At 33.4% G+C, this 22,170-nt stretch overlaps 1 long non-coding RNA gene across 1 annotated transcript; it reads left to right on the top strand.

Annotated features, from left to right (window-relative positions):
- Window positions 1-868: 868 nt before the first annotated feature.
- On the top strand, window positions 869-21,887 carry LOC136041180 (uncharacterized). Its single transcript, XR_010620976.1, has 3 exons — window positions 869-922; window positions 7,310-7,471; window positions 21,545-21,887. It is a non-coding gene; the product is annotated as an uncharacterized LOC136041180 (long non-coding RNA).
- The last annotated feature ends 283 nt before the right edge of the window (window positions 21,888-22,170 follow it).

Here is a 22,170-nt window from a genome sequence, read left to right as displayed (position 1 = left end):
TCCTGAATCTAAGGGTGCTATTTTCATTCATCTCACTTAATTTTTAAGGGTACCCCCTTTTTTCAACAATAAAGCGAGTTTTCTCAGGCTCGTAACTTTTGATGGGTGGCATTAAACTTGGTGAAATTTACATATTTTGAGTAAGGACAAAAGTTCAATTCTTTTGAAGGTTTCGCTTGCTACTGAAACAAATCGCTCCTTACTTACTGTTCGTTACCGTGAACTGTTTGCTTACTTACACTGAACTGTTTGTTTACTTACGTTACCACTTACTTACAGTTCGTTACTACAAACTGTTTGATATGCATTTAGATTGATATTTGCAGATTCTATTTTAATAATAGTGCTAGGTTTATTCAACACGAATTATTTTACGTTAAACAAAATACGAAAAGTTTTAATGTCACTCCTTACTTTTAGTTTAAAAAGTTGTTTCTTTTTATTTAGTTTTATATAGGAGCTTAACACCTCTACTGTAGGGTTCTCAGATATGCTGAATCTAAGGGTGTGATTTTCACTAAGGTCACTCGGTTTTAAAAGGTTCCCCTTTTTTTCAACAATTAAGTGCTCAGACTTGTAACTTTTGATGTGTGGTATTGAACTTGGTGAAATTTGTATATTTTGAATAAGGACCAAAATTCACTTCTTTCGAAGTTTTACTTACTATTGAACAGCATCGCTCCTTACTTACAGTCCGTTACAAAGAACTGTTTGATATATATTCAGGTTGGTATTTGCAGACATTAATTCTATAATAGCGCTAGTTTATTCATTACGATAAGGTATCATGATAAATTGGAGAAGCGTATTATTATTTTTTTTTGTCCTATTCTTATCTTTCATTCTTTGAAAACAAGTTAGTTCCAATTTGTATTAATTACTTTAAGAGTACAAAATAAGTAGTGATGGTACCAATATAAATGTAAGTTTTTATACAGAAAAACTTATTATTCATTAAATAATGTGATTAGTGAATGAAGCCATGAAATAGTCCATGGTAACAAACTGTAAGTAAGGAGCGAGTCTGTCCAATAGTAGCCAAAACTGTAAAAACAGAGTTTTAATAACGATAGATGCATGTAAAAATTCATTATGTAATGAATGTAGTGTAATGAACTCATGTAAAATTCATTAAGTTTAATGCTACTCATAAAAAGCTACTAGCCTGAAAAATCTCCGTGATTTTGGAAAAAAGAGGATTTACCCCTAAAAGGGTCAAAATACTTTAAAGAAAATCACATCATCAAATTCAGCGTATCAAAGAACTCCACGGTAGAGATTTCAAGTTCCGTATGCAAAAATGTGGATCTTCGTATTTTTTGTAAGAAAAAAAACCATCACAGATGCGTGTCTTTTTTTTTCCAGGGGTGATCATATCGAAACAATGATACTAGAAGATTGGGAGAGAGCTCTTGCAAACAAAAATTAACTGTTATATTGTCTCTTTTAAGTGACCAACAAGATTAGAGAGCAGCTATCCCTCTTTTCACTCCCCATTTTTCCCCAACGTCATCTTATAAAAATTCTGAGAGAGCCATTTTGTTCAACATAGTTGAAAGGTCAAATAAAAATGCCTCTGATGATCAAATGACCCCCTAGAGTCTCTGGAAAGAGAGCTATAAGTTATGAATTTCGCCATTGTTTACATATAGTTTTATATTATTGGGGTGTATACAGACATTTTCTAGAGGAGGGGTATTTCTTCACGAAGATCTTCCACGGGGAGAGCCTTTTGTCGGGAGGGAAGTTTCTGGGGATGAAATTTCCACGTGAAATTTTACATGGTGGAGTTTTCCAGAATTCGTCTTTGAAATTCATTTTATATATCTTGCTTTCTTTTTGCGACTCATTTTTCATGTGGAGATGTTTCGTGGGAATGATACAGGGACAATTTTCAGACCAGTTGAGATTGCCCAAGAAATTTTTCTGCGTGGGAAGGAATTTTTTGCGATTCTTCATGGGGGACTTTTTCACGGGGAAAAGTTTCCAATGAGAAGGAGTGAGGTCTTTAGGGAACATTTCTCCTCGGAGAGGGATAACCGGCATGATTTGAGAAACAATCGGAATGGCGGAGGAGGCAGTTTTCCCCAAAATATTCGAAAAATAAAATTAGAAAACAACAAGTTTATTCAACTGAAAATAAGGAGCATCTTCGAAACTTAAAATGAACAAAAATTATTCGTTGTATGAGAGGACTGCCCCCTGCTAAATATATAACTCTTTACATTAAAGTTTTATTTATTTTCTTAATTCTTTAAGAACAACTTTCGAAAAATAAGATCCTTTTAATTCGAATAAAACGTTTTTTTTAATGCTAACCAATTTTAGAATACAGAGCAGGGGACAGAGGAAAGTGAGCCCCCCCCCCAACAACTTACAGAATTATTTTTTTTATTTTAAGTTTTAATGCTGCTCCTTAGTTTCAGCTGAAAAAACTTGTTGTTTTTTCTAATATAAAGAAATGAACTATTTTAAAATTGCGGCTATTTCAAAATAAAGGGAAATTTTTTCTTCGATATCGAAAAAACGACAGAAGATTTGCATCTTCAGTTTCATATTAATGATTTGCAGAATTTTTTCCATGCAAATATCCATGAGAAAAAACAACAAAGAACAAAAAAGCGGAAGAAAAATAAGACAAAAAACACCGAGGATAACCTTTAAAGGTTGCTTAGAAGGGTTAGTTTGATTTTGTGGTGGCACATGATTTAGTTTTTGAACACTGAGGATAACTAGCAGAAATTTTTGCCAAAATTTCTGATTTGCTTCTGTTATTCGAGGACTGAACAATTTCCTCACTGTTATTTTGTCTTTTTATTTCTTCATTTTTTTCATTCTTCGCTTTTCCGTAGATCATGCATAGCGAGCGTGATCTTAGAACCTATTTATATAGATGTCATCGAATCCGAAAGAATGCCAAAAGAATATTCATCTCCCCCATAAGACTATCTGTCTATTTTTATTCAGTTAGCTAGTGTTATAAGAGCGCAAACTTGACTTTTATTAAAACCTTTTCTTTTCGACAGATATACCAAAGGTTCCCCTGAAGAAAATGTGTTTTTGTATTTCACAGATTGGCAACATGTAAAAACGATAGGCAGATTCTGTGAAAAGAAATAGTGTCTCTATATCTAATCTAAGTTGGCTATTATGCTTGTAACTGGTAGTGGTAGTGGTCATCTTACTCATGATTCATTTCTAAGATTTTTTTCGTTAGTTTACTGAACCAATCACTCCCCAGACCCCTTGAGCTACGTTTCACAAGCAATTATACCAATCAGCCAAGGCTTTCCGTTAGTAATAGTTGGACTGGCCCAGGTTTTGCGCCTTCAGTAGTAAGAAAGGCAATAAAAAAACGAGTAAAAATTTTATCTTGTGACAAAATAATCAAATTCCCGACCAAAACCATCGCTGAGCTGTCCTCGGTGTAACAAAAATAGGAATGAAGCCCAGCAAACACGACAAAAAGACGAACATCAAAGGGAAAAATTAAAATGACAAGTCAAATCTCCAATTGAACTGTGACAAGATGACTGAATGACAACCCTGGCTATAGGATGAAAATACATATTTTGCTCAAGAATCCATTTTAGAGAAGTCTTGTCGTTGTTTTTTTTTTGTATTTATGCAATGCAGGTGATTTTTGCATTGTTCATAGCAGTTCTGGCAATAGAGTACTTAATTAAGCTCCATTTAGTCTATTGCAGGCGTTCAAACATTTTTAGCATCCTAGAATCTTATTCTTTGATTATGCTTTTTAATCCTTTAAGGAGTAAGAAATTATCCTTTAAAGGGCTCAATTTGGGTGAATAAAAAGATCGAGGATCAACGAAAACAAATTTTGCTGGCAAAAATCAGACTTGATTAAGTCATGCTTGATCAATATTCTGTCAAACTCTTATTTCACTTTTGTGCAGTATTACCCTTTCACAGAAAAAAAAAAGATTTTAACGTGGCTCGCTGTTTAATTTTCTTCATACCTGGAAAATATTCTTGGTTACCTGCAACGGCTCACAAATTAAGTTCAAACCAAAGCATATATGTAGAATGTATGGGTTTCACAACAGAAGTATGATTTTCATACAGTCCTAAAAAAGCAAAACTCTTGGAGAGGTTAAAAGCTTAGTCAATCTCCAATTGAACTGTGACAAGGTGACTGAGTGAAAACCCTGGATATAGGATGAAAAATGCACCTTTTGTTCAAGAATTCATTTTAGGCAAATTTTGTCGTTGTTGTTAATTTGACTGTCAAGCGAGCATTTTCAAAGTAAGATTTGTAATAATCCTTTTAACAGATTTAAAGCATCAGAATTGTCATTAGGTTGCGAAGTAATTGATATACTAGCTTATTTTTTTTTGTCATCCGAAAGGTACTGCATGTTACGATTTCTTTGCTTAATATCCAGTACCCTTCAAGAAGCACAAACTGGGAGATGATAAGAAAAATTCATTTGCAATAATCCGCGGAGAATCTGGAACCACGGAATGGTTTCCCTACGAATGTTCGAAGATGTGACAAGGTCATGCTGAAGATCATTGGTTATGTTGCTGCTTATATGCCAAATTATATTCTTAGACCACACTGCTTTTCCATTTACGAAAAATTAAGCAGCAAAATAACGGGTTTTAATTTCGACAAAGCAGTGAACAAAAATAAAAGATAAAAATTATGCTTTAACCAAAAAAATGAAAAATACTCTGAATATTTCGGCCCCACGTCCGGGAGCCTTTCTCCCTTTGTCATATAGCTAATTGTAAAAACAGCCAAGACAGATAGTCCAACTGAGTGAGCAGAAAACCTGGCATTAATCCCCCCCTCCTTTATTTGGATTGTATAAGAAATGATTATAGTTCATTTGTTAATATATATGTCTATCTATTTTCTGTCCATGCGTCATTTCTAGGGCAGTAGAATCAAGGTAGAAATGGATGTGAGAAGCCTATGATAAAACTTTACAAATTGATTTAAAAAAACTACAGAAATCATTTAACAAATGGATATGATAAGACTGTTATAGCACTATACAAATTCATGTGACAAAACAATACAAATGGATGTGACTTAAACTTTACGAATGGATGTGACAAAACCATACAAATGGATATGACAAAACTAATACAAATTGATTTGACAAAACTATACAAATGTATGTGACAAAATAATTCAAATGGACTTGACAAAACTTTACAAATGGATTTGACAAGACCATACAAATGCATGTTACAAGACTATACAAATGGACGTGAGAAGCCAATAGAAATGGATGTGACAAATCTTTACAAATGGATGTCACAAAACTATACAAATGGATTTGACTAAACCTTACAAATGAATATGATAAGACTATACAAATTAATGTGACAAGATTATCCAAATAGATTTGACAAGACCATACAAATGGATGTGACAAGACTAAACAAATAGATACGGAAAAATTATACAAATGGATGTGAAAAGACTAGATGTGACTAAACAAATGGATATGATAAGACTATCATTAAACTATACAAATTGATGTGACAAAACTATACAAATAGATGTAACTAAACTATACAAAAACAATATATATGTATATATATATATATGTATATATATATATATATATATATATATATATATATATATATATATATATATATATATATATATATATATATATATATATATATATATATATATATATATATATATATATATATATATATGAAGTTTTAGGACCTAAGGAAGTCCCAAGACTTCCTCAATGCATACATTATGGCCTAGATATACTTTCTAGATGATTCCAATACCTCCCTCACAAATAACTCTTCCTTTACAGAAAGTCGAAAGCGTGCTTATCTATATTAATTTGATTGATAACATTTTATTGATGGATATCAATAGATAACCAAACTCAGTGCGTTTTCACCTATGGTATATATCCTGTTTAAAAGTGACTATAAAGAACACAGTGGAAAACTGAGGAACTTCGAATTTTTATCAAATTAGTATTTTTTCAAACATTCTAGAGCTTATTCCCCTCCTTCCTCCCTCTCTCACGGGTCCATTCACCCTCGGCTTTAAACACCTACAGACCCAATTTGAAAAGCAATGTCTTACTGAGATAAATGAAATAAACGATTGTTTAGATGATGATTTCCATGTGGCTACTGTTTTCTATAATTTAAAAAAAGCATTTGACACTTTAAATTATGAAATTCTTCTTGACAAACTGATAAATTCCAGCATAAGAGGGAAAGAATTATAAATTATTAAATAGTACCTTTGCAGACACAAAATCACAGTAGATGTTGGTGAGAAAATGACTAATTTAGAAAGTCCTATTGAAACTGGTGTCCCCCAGAGCTCAGCATCAGGTCTACTCTTCTTTTTGATTTATATTAATGATATTCCCTAAGGTTCGCATGAGAATATTAGCCTTACAATTCTATTTGCAGATGATACAGCTGTAACAAGTAAAGCTAGGGATTCATTGACATTGATCAAAAATTTGACTATAAATGTTATCTCAGTTAATCGATTGTTTGTTTCCAATAATCTAGTGCTAAATGTTACAAAAACTAAATGTATGGTTTTTGGTCGTTCAAAACGCAACAATTGAGAGAGTTCGGGTCTGGAGCTTCAGGCTGGTGATCAAAATATCTGTAGGGTGCAATCTTATTGTTATTAAGTCTTAGAGTTTTTCTTGATCCCGTTTTGTCAATTCATAATCATAATGAGTATATGGAGAAATTAAAATGGTAGAAAGAAACGGAACGCCAAGTCAGAGGTAAGATAGATAGGTAGTAAAGTGAAGAAAATTAGTTAAAAAAGAGAAACATACTACTGCTATTTCTGATTTAAAAATAAGGTTAAAACTACTTAAATCATCAATTTTCGAAGTAATGAGCAGAAATAATCAATATACCTGCCATTTTCTCTGACACCCATGTCGCTTACCTTAGACCCTCACTCACCTAATTCCGGTGCTTCAATTACGCTTATTGCAATATGATATTTGAAAGGTTTTGACAATACACAGGCAGCAGGGAAAAATTTAGTGCACAAAATTTCAAGATATCCTTAAATTTATTTCAGGAGTGGAGGGGGGGGGGGTAAAGGCTGTCTTTACTTTTAGTTTAAATTTAGAATTTTCCTTGGTGGACTATTTTACCGACGTATTTATAGTGGGTAACTGAAGGTGAAAAGAAGCCTAAGCATATACAGGATAACTTCACCTGTTTGAATTTTCAGATTTTGCTTTTGTTCAATTAAAAATTTTAAAGATAATTCAAGTAAGAAATTTACAGTGACTATTATAACATTCAGTTTTAGGCTGATCATAAAGCAAGATAGATGACAGTATGTGATTTTTGTTGGTTCCAAAATAACATTGCATAAATACTGCTGGAGTAATTATGAGAAGGAATACTCACAGTTCAAGTGTTTTTGGTTAAACAAGATTTTCCGGATGCCATTCCTCTGTTATGGGTAATATACTTAAATTTTAATAGTAGTTTGATTTGATTTGTGTAAAGAAGAGATTTAAAGGAAGAAAACGCTTGACCCCAAGAGTTATTTACCTAAGAGCATAAATTTTGGAAATGTCGATTTTCCCCAGCTCTTTTAACTGAGCCAGAGTACTTTATTTTATATAAATGGGGACCACAGAATGATCCAGTCAATTATAAACCTATACTCAATGTTTTTACTTATGAGAATTAGGAATTTTGTTGTCTATGAATGAGAATGTTGTATTTCTTGAGTAGTCTTTTCTTGTCTTGAGTAGTGTGACATGAACATGGTTTTAAATAGCTGACGGTAATAACCTCGCTTGTCCTTCCAAGCTTATTGCCTTTCTTGGCAGGCGAATGGCGAATAGTGTTTATTTTGTTTTCTTCTAATAAATATATATCTCTTATCGCATAATGAAATTTATTTCTGTTTTAACAAGATTACAAACCAAATAATTATAAATTTAGAAAAGAAAAGACGAAAAAGAAAAAAAAACATAATTAAATACAATTCATTACAAACAAAAAGAAAGACAAACTACTAGCATATATCAATTTTTCTTGCCAATTTTCTGGGGCACAAATTCAATTCGTGAAACTCTAATTCTTGTCCATAATCCAGGAGGTAATTGTCAGGACTTCGGGTATATCAAAACTCTTAATGCCTTCACATTCTCTGAAAGAATAAGTTATCCTTCTTATTAATTCCCGACAATTTTCTTCTAATGTTTTGCAACTATAGTCACATCGACACGATGTCCAGATAGACAGTGTTTGTGCTAAACTTTTCGGATGCTATGAAGAATTCGCTCTTGAAGCACATTCTAAACTTCATTGTCTTATTCAGCTACATATGAAACAAGTAAATCACAAAAATCAAGTCTTTTCATTATAGCAGCAAGCCATAACAGTGTTTCCTTTATAAGGATACTACGCCAATGAACAATATTGGATTTTGAATTTGGGAGGTGGGGGCTCCATTTTTTAACAGAAATTCCGTTATATTATTTTTTATGTCCGGTTGGCTGACTAAAGCAGCCTTATTTAAAGGTGGATATCCGTTATAATCTGTTTCTGTCGGATTAGCTCCATTTTTTAAGACAAATTTAACTAAATTCACTTCACCTTTAAATGATGCCATAAATAAAAGGTATTGCCGCTTTTGTCACTTTTATCTACAGAGGCTCCCTCTTACACAATAGCCTACAAATATTCAGGCTGCCAATTTCAACCGCAAAATGTAAGGTTGTTTCATCGATAAAATTCTTCATATCTGGTTTGGCTTCATTTTTTAAAGGAAATGTATTTGTCTAATTTGACCCTTATATATTGTCATTAATAAAGGGGTACTACCTCTGTTATCTTTTTCATGTATAACGTTGATCATAATATTTGATCAAAATATTTGTTTTCGGGTGAATTTGATGGTTAAACCAATTTGGTTCCAGTGGTAAGACATGCAGGGGAGTTGTAAGTAATAATCGGCTGTTGGGCTACAATCATCTTCAGCGATCAGGGGTTTACAACTTGTGTATATTTGTGTACCCATCTATTTGTTTCCAGTGAACTTGATGTCTTTCTGTTTCTAATTGCCAGCAAATTTGAAAATATTCAGGAGAGTGATCGTTTTGCAATCGGACACGCTCATTTATAGCTAATTTAATGTCTCTACGTGTGTCCATTAATTATAATTCATTGTTCTATTTTTAAATTGGAAGAAATTTGGCAATTATATATTTCTAACAGCAGTTTCTGCTAAGCTTCAGACATATGATTTTCTTTTATAAGGTTTTTAAATCGCTTTAATCTTTCGTTGAAATATGTACAGATTGTTTTGCAAATACCAGTTTTTTGCTGTTTATGCAATTTAATATTGTTTTATACTACAGTCAGCACGATAATACAACACACGCCTATGCTACGAGATGATAATATACGAAATTTTTTTTAATTAAATGAGAATGAGAATTAAAATTAAATGAATTAAATTTTCTTTAGATAACTACAAGCTAAAATTCAAAAAGTAAAACTCTCCACTATGATGAACGTGGCCATCTAAAAATTTTGATCGAAGGGTTTTAAGAAAAAAAGTGATGGGGAAAGAGGTCCAATTACCCTCCAATTTATCTGGTCACTTAAAAGGGTACTAGAACTTTAAATTTCCCTTGAATGAGCCCTCTTATGATATGAATCCTTTTCCTTTTCTGGAGCATTGTCTTTTTCTATAGCATTATCTTTTTCTACAACATTTTTTTTCTGCAGCATGTTACTTTTAATGCAAACTTTCGTTTTTTAACATTATTTCAATTTCTGCAGCATTTTCATTTTCAGGAGTATTTCCTTTTTCTATAGCATTTTATTTTTCTACTGTTTTTTTTTTCTAAGGCATTTTTTCTTTGCATAGCATTTTTCATTTCCAGCAGCCTTTTTTCTCCCTGCAGCTTTTTCTTTTTCTGTAATGTTTTCTTTTTCAGCGGTATTTTCTTCTTCCGCAGCTTTTCATTTTTATATAATATTTTTTTTCTTTTTTTTCTGCAAATTTTTGTTATTCAGCATGATATTCTACTTCCGCAGCATTTTCGTTTGCTTGAGCATTTTATTTTTTATAGCATTTTCTTTTTCTACAGGATTTTCTTTTCCTGCAGTATTTTATTTTTCTACAATATTTTCTATTGTTGCAGCCTTTTCTTTTTCAGCAGTATTTTCTTTTTCTGCAGCATTGTCTTTTTTTACGGCATTTTTTTGGCAAACTTCCGTTTCCCAGTATTACTTTCTATTTCTTCTTAGAATAAAAGTTGTTATGCTTATCATCTTCTCTTAACCATTTCTAATTCTCCATGCTTTTTAATGAGTTTCTAGGTTTCTATGCCTGCACAAGAAACTAGAATCCCAATGGCTAAAGACTTTGGAATCCCAAGTTACCAGGTTGCAATTCCAGCACAGGAAACTGGAACCCCATGAAAAACACTTAATAAAACTTTAATAAATTTCCATTGTGAACAAATCAATTTGTCAATGTAATATTTATTACATTGACTAAAAACTTAAGAAAAATTTCCTTTGTGAACATTATAATCTGTCAATGTAATATTTTGCAAATAAATATGATATCAAGTTCACTTAAGCTAATCTTCTATCTATATAAGAATAAGTTGTTTGTGTGTTATGTCTGTTACACTATGTCTGTTACGCCAGATTCTATCTTCTATATATATAAAAATTAGTTGTATGTATTTTTGTGTTGAGGGTTTGCATATGACGTCTGAAAAATAAAGAAGAAAAAGAAAACAAACTAAAATGTAAAAACTGGGAATTGCTTAAATATTTCGAAATATTTTGACAATCGATTAAAATAATTCGAAAACCTTAAAACAGATACTTAAAATTTGAGGTTTATTATAAGTTTTTGAACTTTTACAAGCTTGGCACGTGAAGATTTTTCCAACTGTCAATGTTATAGAATGAAAATTGACAAATTGAAAAACATTGAAAAAGATAGAATGTTACCAAATCCTAAAACAGAAGAAAGAGCCGAAGAAGCTGCTCAAAGAGTTAATACCAAAAGGCTTGTGGCTAAAGAACGCAAAACCGCACAATTAGATGAAGATCGACCTGGACAGCGAGAGTCAAAACATATCAAAACTGAAAATGATAGCGATGATGATTGGGTTTGGGATTTTGACTTGGATAAAGTCATCAATGACTACCAGATTTTAGTTAAAAAAACAAAGGTTCGGCGATATGTATTTACGTTTGAAAAATAAAGAAGAAAAAGAAAACTGAAACTAAATATGTAAAAACTGGGAAATGCATAAATATTTCAAAATATTTTGACAATAGATTAAAGTAATTCGAAAACCTTAAAACAGATACTTGAATTATTGAGGTTTATTATAAATTGTTGAGCTTTAGCATGCTTGGCTAGTCAAGATTTTTCCAACTGTCAATGTTAGAATGAACATTGACCGACAGAATTTGCGATTGCTATATGTCATTTGGTTAATACCAAGTGCCATAAAAAGGTAAAAAACTAAAATGAAAAAAAAGTAAAAAAAAACTAAAAAGTTGCAAAACTAAAAAAAACTAAAAACTAAAATAGAAACTATATCTATATCTATAGAATAAAAATAAGTTGTATGTCTGTTGACTGACGTCATGTTTGTGTGTCGACTGATGTCATGTTTGTCGACTGACGTCATTATAAGGATGTAGTATTATTCCATCATGAAGTTGTTTGTCGATCATATGATTGTCCATGGGAAAAACAATCTGTATTCAGATCTATACCTCATTATTCTAATGATTGCCCTTGAGCTTTGCTGATGGTGATTGCTAATCGAACATTCCCTGTGTCGCCGGCGTCATTTATATATCCCCCTATGCCTACCCGGCATCCCCAATGTTGTTCTTTCCATGTGTCCCGGTCTTCATTTGTGTCCCGGTGTCCCAGTCTGTAATTTCTCTTTGAGTGTCACGGTCGTCATTTATATTCCCTGTGTCTCGGTGTCCCGGTCGTTATTTTTGTCCCGGTCGTCATTTGTAGCGGTCGTCATTTATATTTCCTATGTCCCGGTATCCAGGTCGTCATTTTTGTCCTGGTGGTCATTTGTGTTCCGGTGTCCCGGTCTGTAATTTCTTTTTGAGTGTCCTGGTCGTCATTTATATTCCCTGTGTCCCGGTAATTGTCCATGGGAAAACAATCCGTATTCAGATCTATACCGCATTTTTCTAACGATTGTCCTTGAGCTTTGTTGATAGTGATTGCTAATCGAACATTCCCTGTGTCCCCGTCGTCATTTATGTATCCCCCTGTGCCCCGGCATCCCCGTTGTAGTTGTGTCCCTGTGTCCTGGTCGTCATTTATATTCCCTCTGTCCCGGTCGTCATTTGTGTCCCGGTATCCCAGTCTGTGGTCTCTCTTTGAGTGTCCTGGTCGTCATTTATATTCCCTCTCTCCCGTTATCCCGGTCGCCATTTGTGTCCCGGTGTCCTGGTCTGTAATTTCTCTTTGAGAGTCCCGGTAGTCATTTATATTCCCTGTGTCCTGGTCGTCATTTGTGTCCCGCTGTCCCGGCCTGTAGTGTCATCTTATTTTGACGTCATATACAAAGCCTTATATACTTATAATGACGTCAAATGCAAACCCACAAACAAACATGCATATCTACAACTTATTTATATATACATAGATACAATTTCTTCTTTAGTTTTTTTTCTTTTTTAGTTTTTCTTTTTTTAGTTTCTTCTTTTTACTGATTTGTTTTCTTCAATTTGTCAATGTTCATTCTAACATTGACACTAGGGAAAAATCTTTACGTGCCAAGCATGCTAAAGCTCCAACAATTTATATTAAACCTCAAAATTTGGGGTATCTGTTTTAAGGTTTTCGAATTACTTTAATCTATTGTCAAAATATATTGAAATATTTGTGTAACTCCCAGTTTTTTTAGTTGTTTCTTATTTAGTTTTTTATATTTTTTAGTTTTTTTTTTCTTTTTAGTTTTTTATTTTATTTTTATTTTTTTGCGTTTTTTCTTTTTAGCTTTTTCTTGTTTTGATTTTTAATTTTTTTAGTTTTTTCTTTTTAGTTTTTTTCTGTAGTTTTTTACCATTTTTCTTTTTTCGAATTACTTTAATCTATTGTCGAAATATTTATGCAATTTCCAGTTTTTACATTCTAGTTTGTTTTCTTTTATATAAATAGAAGATATAATCTGGCGTAACAGACAAAGTGTAAAAGACATAACGGACAGACAACTTATTTTTATATATATATATATATATATATATATATATATATATATATATATATATATATATATATATATATATATATATATATATATATATATATATATATATATATATATATATATATATATATACATATATATATAAATATACTAACTGTTGGGGTCGCACTTCGCGCCACCCCAACACCTAGTTGGTGGGGCGCTTCGCGCCCCCCAAGCCCCCCTGCGAGCGTAAGTCGTTACACGCCATATTAGTTACGCGCCATTGTAGTTGTGTCCCTGTGTCCCACTTGTGAATAGAGATAGATATAAATATATGTTTTTAACTACGTAAAAAATGCGAATATACAACATTCTTCGCTGTCCCATTGTCTGTGCATATAAATAGATTGCCAGGTTTACTGACTCTTGATCATGCAACATATAATTGTCCATGGAAAAAACAATCCGTATTCAGATCTATACCTCATTATTCTAATGATGTGTCCCTGTTTCCTGGTTGTCATTTATATTCCCTGTGTCCCGGTGGTCATTTGTGTCCCGGTATCCCAGTTTGTAATTTCTCTTTGAGTGTCCCGGTCTTCATTTATATTCCCTGTGTCCCGATGTCCCGGTCGTCATTTGTGTCCCGGTGTCCCGGTCTGTAATTTCTATTCGAACAATCCCTGTGTCCCGGTCGTCATTTATATATCCCGCCTGTGCCCCCGGCGTCCCCGTTGTAGTTGTGTCCCTGTCTCCCGGTTGTCATTTATATTCCCTGTGTCCCGGTTGTGATTTGTGTCAGGGTGTCCCAGTCTGTAATTTTTCTTTGAGATTCCCGGTCGTCATTTATATTCCCTCTGTCTCGGTCGTCATTTGTGTCCCGGTCTGTAATTTCTCTTTGAGTGTTTTTTCTTTTTAGTTGTTTTTTAGTTTTTTATCTTTTTTCTTTTTTCAGTTTTCTTTTTCTTTTTTATTTTTCAGCGTCACTATGAAGTACATATCGCCAAACCTTTGTTTTTTTCACTTTAAATCTGGTAGGCATATATGACCTTATCCAAGTCAAAATCCCAAACCCAATCATCATCGCTTTTTCTTTTTCTTCCCAATTCTTTCTTTTTCGCTTTCTTTTCTTACTTTCTCTTTCAGTTGCAAGCCTGTTTTCTTGCTGTTCTTGTGATTCCTCGGCACGCTGTGCGAATATACAACATTCTTTGCTGTCCCATTGTCGTCATTTGTCGTCATTCCTGTATCCCGGTCGTCATTTGTGTCCCGGTCTGTAGTGTAATTTTATTTTGACGTCATATACAAAGCATTATATACTTATAATGACGTCAAATGCAAACCCACAAACAAACTTGCATATCTACAACTTATTTATATATACATAGATACAATTTCTTCTTTAGTTTTTTTTTTCTTTTTGAGTTTTTCTTATTTTTAGTTTCTTCTTTTTACTGATTTGTTTTCTTTAATTTGTCAATGTTCATTCTAACATTGACACTAGGGAAAAATCTTTACGTGCCAAGCATGCTAAAGCTCCAACAATTTATATTAAACCTCAAAATTTGGGTTATTTGTTTTAAGGTTTTCGAATTACTTTAATCTATTGTCAAAATATATTGAAATATTTGTGTAACTCCCAGTTTTTTTTAGCTGTTTCTTTTTTTAGTTTTTTTTTTATTTTTTAGTTTTTTTTCTTTTTAGTTTTTTATTTTTTTAATTTTTTTACGTTTTTTCTTTTTAGGTTATTTCCAGTTTTTACATTTTAGTTTTTTTTCTTTATATATATAGAAGATATAATCTGGCATAACAGACAAAGTGTAAGAGACATAACAGACAGACAACTTAGCACTTCGCGCCACCCCAACACCTAGTTGGTGGGGCACTTCACACCCCCCCAAGCCCCCCTGCGTGCGTAAATCGTTACGCGCCATATTAGTTACGCACCATTGTAGTTGTGTCCCTGTGTCCCACTTGTGAATAGAGATAGATATAAATATATGTTTTTAACTACGTAAAATACATGCGAATATACAACATTCTTCGCTGTTTCATTGTCTGTGCACATAAATAGATTGTCAGGTTTACTGACTCTTGAACATGCAACATATAATTGTCCATGGGAAAAACAATCCGTATTCAGATCTATACCTCATTGTTCTAATGATGTGTCCCTGTGTCCCGGTCGTCATTTATATTCCCCGTGTCCCGGTGGTCATTTGTGTCCCGGTGTCCCAGTTTGTAATTTCTCTTTGAATGTCCCGGTCTTCATTTATGTTCCCTGTGTCCCGGTGTCCTGGTCGTCATTTGCGTCCCGGTCTGTAATTTCTATCCGAAAGATGCCTTTGTCCCGGTCGTTATTTATATTCAATGTGTCCCGGTCGTCATTTGTGTCCCGGTCTGTAATTTCTCTTTGAATATTTTTTCTTTTTATTTTTTTTTTAGTTTTTTACCTTTTTTCTTTTTTCAGTTTTCTTTTTCTTCTTTATTTTTCAGCGTCACTATGAAGAACATATCGCCGAACCTTTGTTTTTTTTAACTTAAATCTGGTAGGCATTGATGACCTTATCCAAGTCAAAATCCCAAACCCAATCATCATCGCTATCATTTACAGTATTGATATGTTTTGACTCTCGCTGTCCAGGTGGATTTTCATCTAACTACAAGGTTTGGCGTTATTTAGCCGCAAGCCTATTTTCTTGCTGTTCTTGTGACTCCTTCGCACCCTTTCTTTTCTTACTTTCTCTTTCAGTCGCAAGCCTGTTTTCTTGCTATTTTTGTGATTCCTCGGCACGCTATGCGAATATACAATATTCTTTGCTGTCCCATTGTCTGTGCATATAAAGAGATTTTCAGGTTGTCAGGTGACTCTTGAACATACAATATTTAATTGTCCATGGGAAAAACAATCTGTATTCAGATCTATACCTTATTATTCTATTGATGTTTCCCTGTGTCCTGGTCGTCATTTATATTCCCTGTGTCCCGGTCGTAATTTGTGTCTGGGTGTCCCAATTTGTAATTTCTCTTTGAGTGTCCCGATCGTCATTTATATTCCCTGTGTCCCGGTGTCCCAGTCGTCTTTTGTATTCCGGTCTGTAATTTCTATTTGAAAAATCCCTGTGTCCCGTTCGTCATTTATATATCCCATCTGTGCCCCTGGCGTCCCCGTTGTAGTTTTGTCCCTGTGTCCCGGTGGTCATTTATATTCCCTGTGTCCCGGTCGTGATTTGTGTCTGGGTGTCCCAGTCTGTAATTTCTCTTTGAGGTTCTCGGTCGTCATTTATATTTCCTCTTTCTCCGTCGTCATTTGTGTCCCGGTCTGTAATTTCTCTTTGAGTGTTTTTTCTTTTTAGTTTTTTTATTTAGTTTTTTACCTTATTTCAGTTTTCTTTTTCTTCTTTATTTTTCAGCGTTACTATGAAGTACATATTGCCGAACCTTTGCTTTTTAAACTTAAATCTGGTAGGCATTGATGACCTTATCCAAGTCAAAATCCCAAACCCAATCATCATCGCTATCATTTTCAGTTTTGATATGTTTTGACTCTCGCTGTCCAGGTGGATTTTCATCTAACTGCGCGATTTTGCGTTCTTTAGCCGCAAGCCCCTTTTCTTGCTGTTCTTGTGATTCCTCGGCACGCTTTCTTTTCTTAATTTCTCTATCAGCCACAAACCTGTTTTCTTGCTGTTCTTGTGATTCCTCAGCATGCTTTGTTTTCTTACTTTCTCTATCAGCAGCAAGTTTTTTGGCTTAGACTCTTTGAGCAGCTTCCTCGGCTGTTACCATTGTAGGTTCTTAAGTCATTTTACAATTAAACATTTTTCCATGAACGAATGTCTTAAACACCTTTAATGACGCCATCGTCATAACAAACATGACGACAACTAACTTCATGACGTCAGTCGACACACAAACATGACGTCACTCGACAGACACACACGCAGACACACACACACACACACAAAACTTATTTATATATATATATATAGGATATCTATCTATCTATATATATATATATATATATATATATATATAAGTTGTCTGTCTGTCAGGTGACGTCATGTTTCTGTGTCGACTGACGTCATGAAGTTAGTTGTCGTCATTTTCGCTATGACGGTGACGTCATTAAAGATATTTAATCATGAAGTTAGTTGAATATGATACATGGACCTTGCGGTGCACTGAACGAAAATTCACCATGCATGGAATACTAACCAGAATAAAAAATAGAATTATTAATTGTATTTCTTATGCCACTGCTGTATAGGTCAAACATATGGCTATTGTTATTATTTCTTGATAAATTTTTCTATTGTCAGAATACATTGATGTCACTCGTCTGTGGATAAATTTATTTGAAGAAAACTGTTATGTATAATCCTAAACGGGGTTCAGAGGAGGCAGAACCATTTAATTGCGAAACATATTTTCTTTTAAAAGCCGAACTATAATCATTATTCATCTGATTTCTACTTCCAATTAAATTATTAATAATATTTACAATATCTAAAGGATTATTTTGTAAATCAAGTAAACGATCCCCCAAAGAGTTGATACCAGCCTGGCCACTAACAGAAATCGTCGATTTACTCATGGTGGATGGCAGTTCCGCCCCACGACCAAGCCCACCAGACCTCAGGTATAAGGAAAAAAATATAAGGAATGAAGAGTAAAAAATAATATAATCAAGGTATGGATAAATAATGATAATAAAATCAAGGTAAGAATACATAAGAGAAATATGAAAGAAAAAGTGTATTGGAACACATTATCATATCTTCTAATTGCTGAATTATTCTGCTATACTTACCTGTTAGCTTATTATTTCATGAATTTAACTTATTTAATCTATTAATTATTTGATTTATTGTATATTTTTGAAATTTAATGGTTAAATTTGTGTTGAATCCTGATGTTATTTAACTGATCCAGTTTTGTACGGTAGTTTAGTTTTTTGAGTGTTTAGTTTTATATATTAATTCGACTACATCATGATTGGCTTTCTTCCGTACCAACACAATTCTTGTGAGTGATATTTACTAAAAAACCTATTGTCCTGGATCGTCTAAAATTGTTCGAGACAATGGTTGGAAAATTACAAAAGCACACAGAAAAAATGATCAGAGATTTATATTGGTAGATTTGAAGCGTGATGTTAGACGGATTTAAAGTATTAAAATAAAACCTGGGAATTACTTCATCTTTTAAATAACCGTTGGCTTTTTTTGCTCTGTATTTAGTTTGTGATACATCATAGAATCTTGTTTTAATTCAGTGTTTGTATTTCAGAGCTTCCGTATTAAATTCTTGACCAAACCAAATATTTTTCACAGACTATTGGCAATGCATTTGTGCAAATCAAGAATTTTTTACCAAAAAGGCAGGGAAAAAACCTTTTAGCTATAATATGTATGGCGGAAACGCGTTTTATGGCGAAGCTTAGGTTGGATCTGACCAGTGGCGGGTCTGGCTTCATTAGCCCCTCCCCCCTGTATCCCAAAAATTTTCAGTCAAATATTAATAAAACTTTCACTATTAACAAAATTCTCATTTATAAAAACAAATTGAATACAAAATATCACAAACAAAAATATCAAAATTAACTAGATTCGGTCTACTTACTTTTATTTTCAAGGAATTGCGATGAAGATACGGGAAAAAATGATAATTTCGGATTCAATATGCTTTATACTGTCAACTACACCCTCTATTTTAATTTAATCAAAATAAAATTTCATAATTTACAAAAGGGTTATAACCGTTAGATTATTTATTTGAAATTTGTGCCTGCGCAGATAAATGCGGTCCAAATTTTGGGCAAGAAGAAGAATTAGTTTTTTCTATTCCTAATTCCCACTCCTTTCATACTTGTCAGGTTTGAAAGATTCGGTTATGACACCTTCATCCGTCATAACTTAAGAAGATTTGAGCTGGCTATTTAAATTCAAACTACATGTAAATTGTAACTGTTTTTCATAAGACAAAGCGAAACATATTTTGACCAAACAATGTACAACAAATCTACTACACTGATCCTACAAAGGCTTCGTGGCCTGTAGAGGAGGGGGTAAATATACATACTACTTAAACATTTACTCATAAACAATAAATATAAGAGGAGAGAGAGAGAGGAGGAGGGGAGGAAGAGATAATGGGGGGGGAATTCACGAAATTATGATAATTTCTTCTACTTAAGCGATTTGATTTATGAATTTAAATGAAAAATTACACAGAAACAAAATGTTTTACAAGTCTTTGAAGGTTAGAAACGAACACCGTTTTCAAACCGAATCAAGTATTCCAAACAATTCCAAAAAGCTTTAAAAACGCATCAAACCCCTTAAAACCCCTTTGATACGGCCTAGATTAGGTGTACAATTTTAATTTAAGTTTAGAAGTCCAGGATCACCTTCTCATACTAGTGAATAGTGTTATTTTGCAGCCCGAAGACTCGTTAATGACATCGAAGTTGAAGATCTTCTAGTTGCTCTACCGGCTGTTATTTTCGAGCTATAATATAAAATATGCATAACTTTGATGTTAAATATATTTTTTTTATTATTGAGAAATTTGTGATGACAATGACAACTTGTGATGACAACTTGGGATGACAAAATTTGTAATGACAGTGAGCATCTGTAAGTCCCAAACATTCGGTTTCTGGCTTAATTGAAGCTGCTACGATAAGACTACCGTTTTCCATTCTGACAAAGGATGAATCCTAATTATTTGGCTTTTCTTTTCTTCTTGTTTAGATTATTATGGTATTACATACAATTTGACAGGAAACTAAAGTATTGAAATCATATACACATGAAATTACTATAATAACAAATGTCAAGTTTTCTATTTTCTCCCAGAATGGATAGGTTTTTTTTAACACGAGGGTTTGTACTGATTTAAATACTTACTTCGAAAACAAGATGAAGAACAAAATCGTCACACACATTGGTCTTTAGTACTGAATATTGAGTCAAAAATATTAATTTTACCCAGTAACATTCAACAATTGCAGCCATATTTAATATTGCCCATAACTAGAAACTCTTATTTGATTTTCTTAATCTTAATTTGAGTGCTTTGTTTTAAACAAAATACTTTGAAAATGTTTTACTTCTTATAATTACAAAGACGGAAGCATAGACACTCATAAGCTGAATTTAGGGGGAGGGCTTACCTAGTCTAATCGGTACTTCCAATGTTGGATACCGACCCCGGCGCTGTACTGGTACTTGCATCAAACACCAACGCTGAGAAGCCTGCTCTACCACCACCGAATCGTAGTAAGGCCCTGGTACGCTACCGCCGGATGAGGGGGCAGTATTCCGCTGACTTTGAATTAATTTTAGACAGTCCTTTTTTGAGTCAATCGCAATGTTGGAGCTTTTCTTTTCTAGCGTGGTTAATGATCATAATTTTCCTGCTTAAAAATCAAGTACAGCTTTCAAAATTAAGCGAACAAGTGCCCAAACAAACAGCTTGCAAGAATTACTTCTGCTTCCAGGGCTCCAGAGTCCTTGTTCTTGTAGCATATACGTTAAATGTAAAATGGTCTAAATAATAGACACCACCAGAGAATTGATGTTCCTGTTCCTAATGTTTGAGATAGACAAAGAAAACTGCTATCATTGCTATCACTGCAATCAATGTCACAAAGACATTGCTGTCTCAACAATTATATTAAAACAGATCAGTGTTATCAATTTGCATTAACTCCCTCCTCCCCATCACACACATTTTTCGTAACTATCATCAGTTATTACAAAATATTCATGATAGCTTCAAAGAAGGGGCTTCAGGTACAAAATCTTTTTTTTAGGTCAACTGAATGAATTTTCATGTGACTAACCAGGAACGTTAATGAGCATACAAGGGAGTATTAGGAATCCATATAGCCGTGCTGAACTGAAGCATAATCGGTTTTGTTCTCTGTCGATGTGCATTAACTCAATAATCTTGGGTTTCTTTTGTCAGAAATAATGATGACTGTTTCTTGGTTTTCAAAATATGACAGTCCCACTTAACTAGCTGTGAAACGCTGTTGCTTTTTTTTATGATTTCAGAATTCTTTCTATCTTCTTGTAGATATGTATAAATAATCATCTCATGTGTGTACATAGCAAGGCATCTAGGCCTACCCGTTAGCCTGAATAATTGAGTTTTTCACGATTTGTGGTGTGATTTGTTAGGTTTTCCATGTAATCTGACTATTCCCCTCCTTTAGAAAAATTTTTACGTGTTTCCGAGGATAATCTTCAGATAAACTGTTTCTGTTTATTGTTGCAATGAAACGTCTTCTGTTGGTTTTATAGTGAAAGAAGTGTAGTGACGCCTTTGTTCAGTTTGGCTGATGATGCGAGTAATGAATCGGCACCTCAACTCTGACGTGGAGATAAAATTATACCTACCCTGGAGCTGGGCCTCCGCATGCTGCAGAGCTTAGAAGAATGAATTGATTTTGATTCTTGATTTTATTTTTCATTTTAAAGGTAGTTTTAATTTTCGAATTCTAGTTTCTAATTTGTATTTTCTATTTCTGTTATACAGATTCATATAAATTTTTATTTATACATCTATACGTTTTTTCTAGAGGTTTTAAGGGTTCGTTTTTCTAATTTTTGTGCCAATTTAATTTGCCTCCATCTGGAGATGGCGATCATCACCCTGGCAAGACCGAAAAACTATAGTAACTGAAATTAAAACTAACATTTTAATTAATCATAATCAAATTTGGGAAAAGACATTTTTCAAACATTCCATTCCCTAAACAAAATTTTGTGGGCGATCAATACATGTAGGATACTTTATAATTTTATTGGAAAATGAAAATAGAGCTGTGATCCTAGCTGCGACAAATTTTCTACGGTCTGAGTGAGAAAAACCGTGATTAGCCGAATAATACGACTATCACTACTTATCACTACTAAGATCAAAGTCT

The sequence above is a fragment of the Artemia franciscana genome, unplaced genomic scaffold (genome assembly GCF_032884065.1).
Source record: "Artemia franciscana unplaced genomic scaffold, ASM3288406v1 PGA_scaffold_1178, whole genome shotgun sequence".
In the NCBI taxonomy this organism is placed as follows: domain Eukaryota; kingdom Metazoa; phylum Arthropoda; class Branchiopoda; order Anostraca; family Artemiidae; genus Artemia; species Artemia franciscana.
Note: the sequence above shows the minus strand (reverse complement) of the source record. Positions and strands in the feature narration are given on the sequence as shown.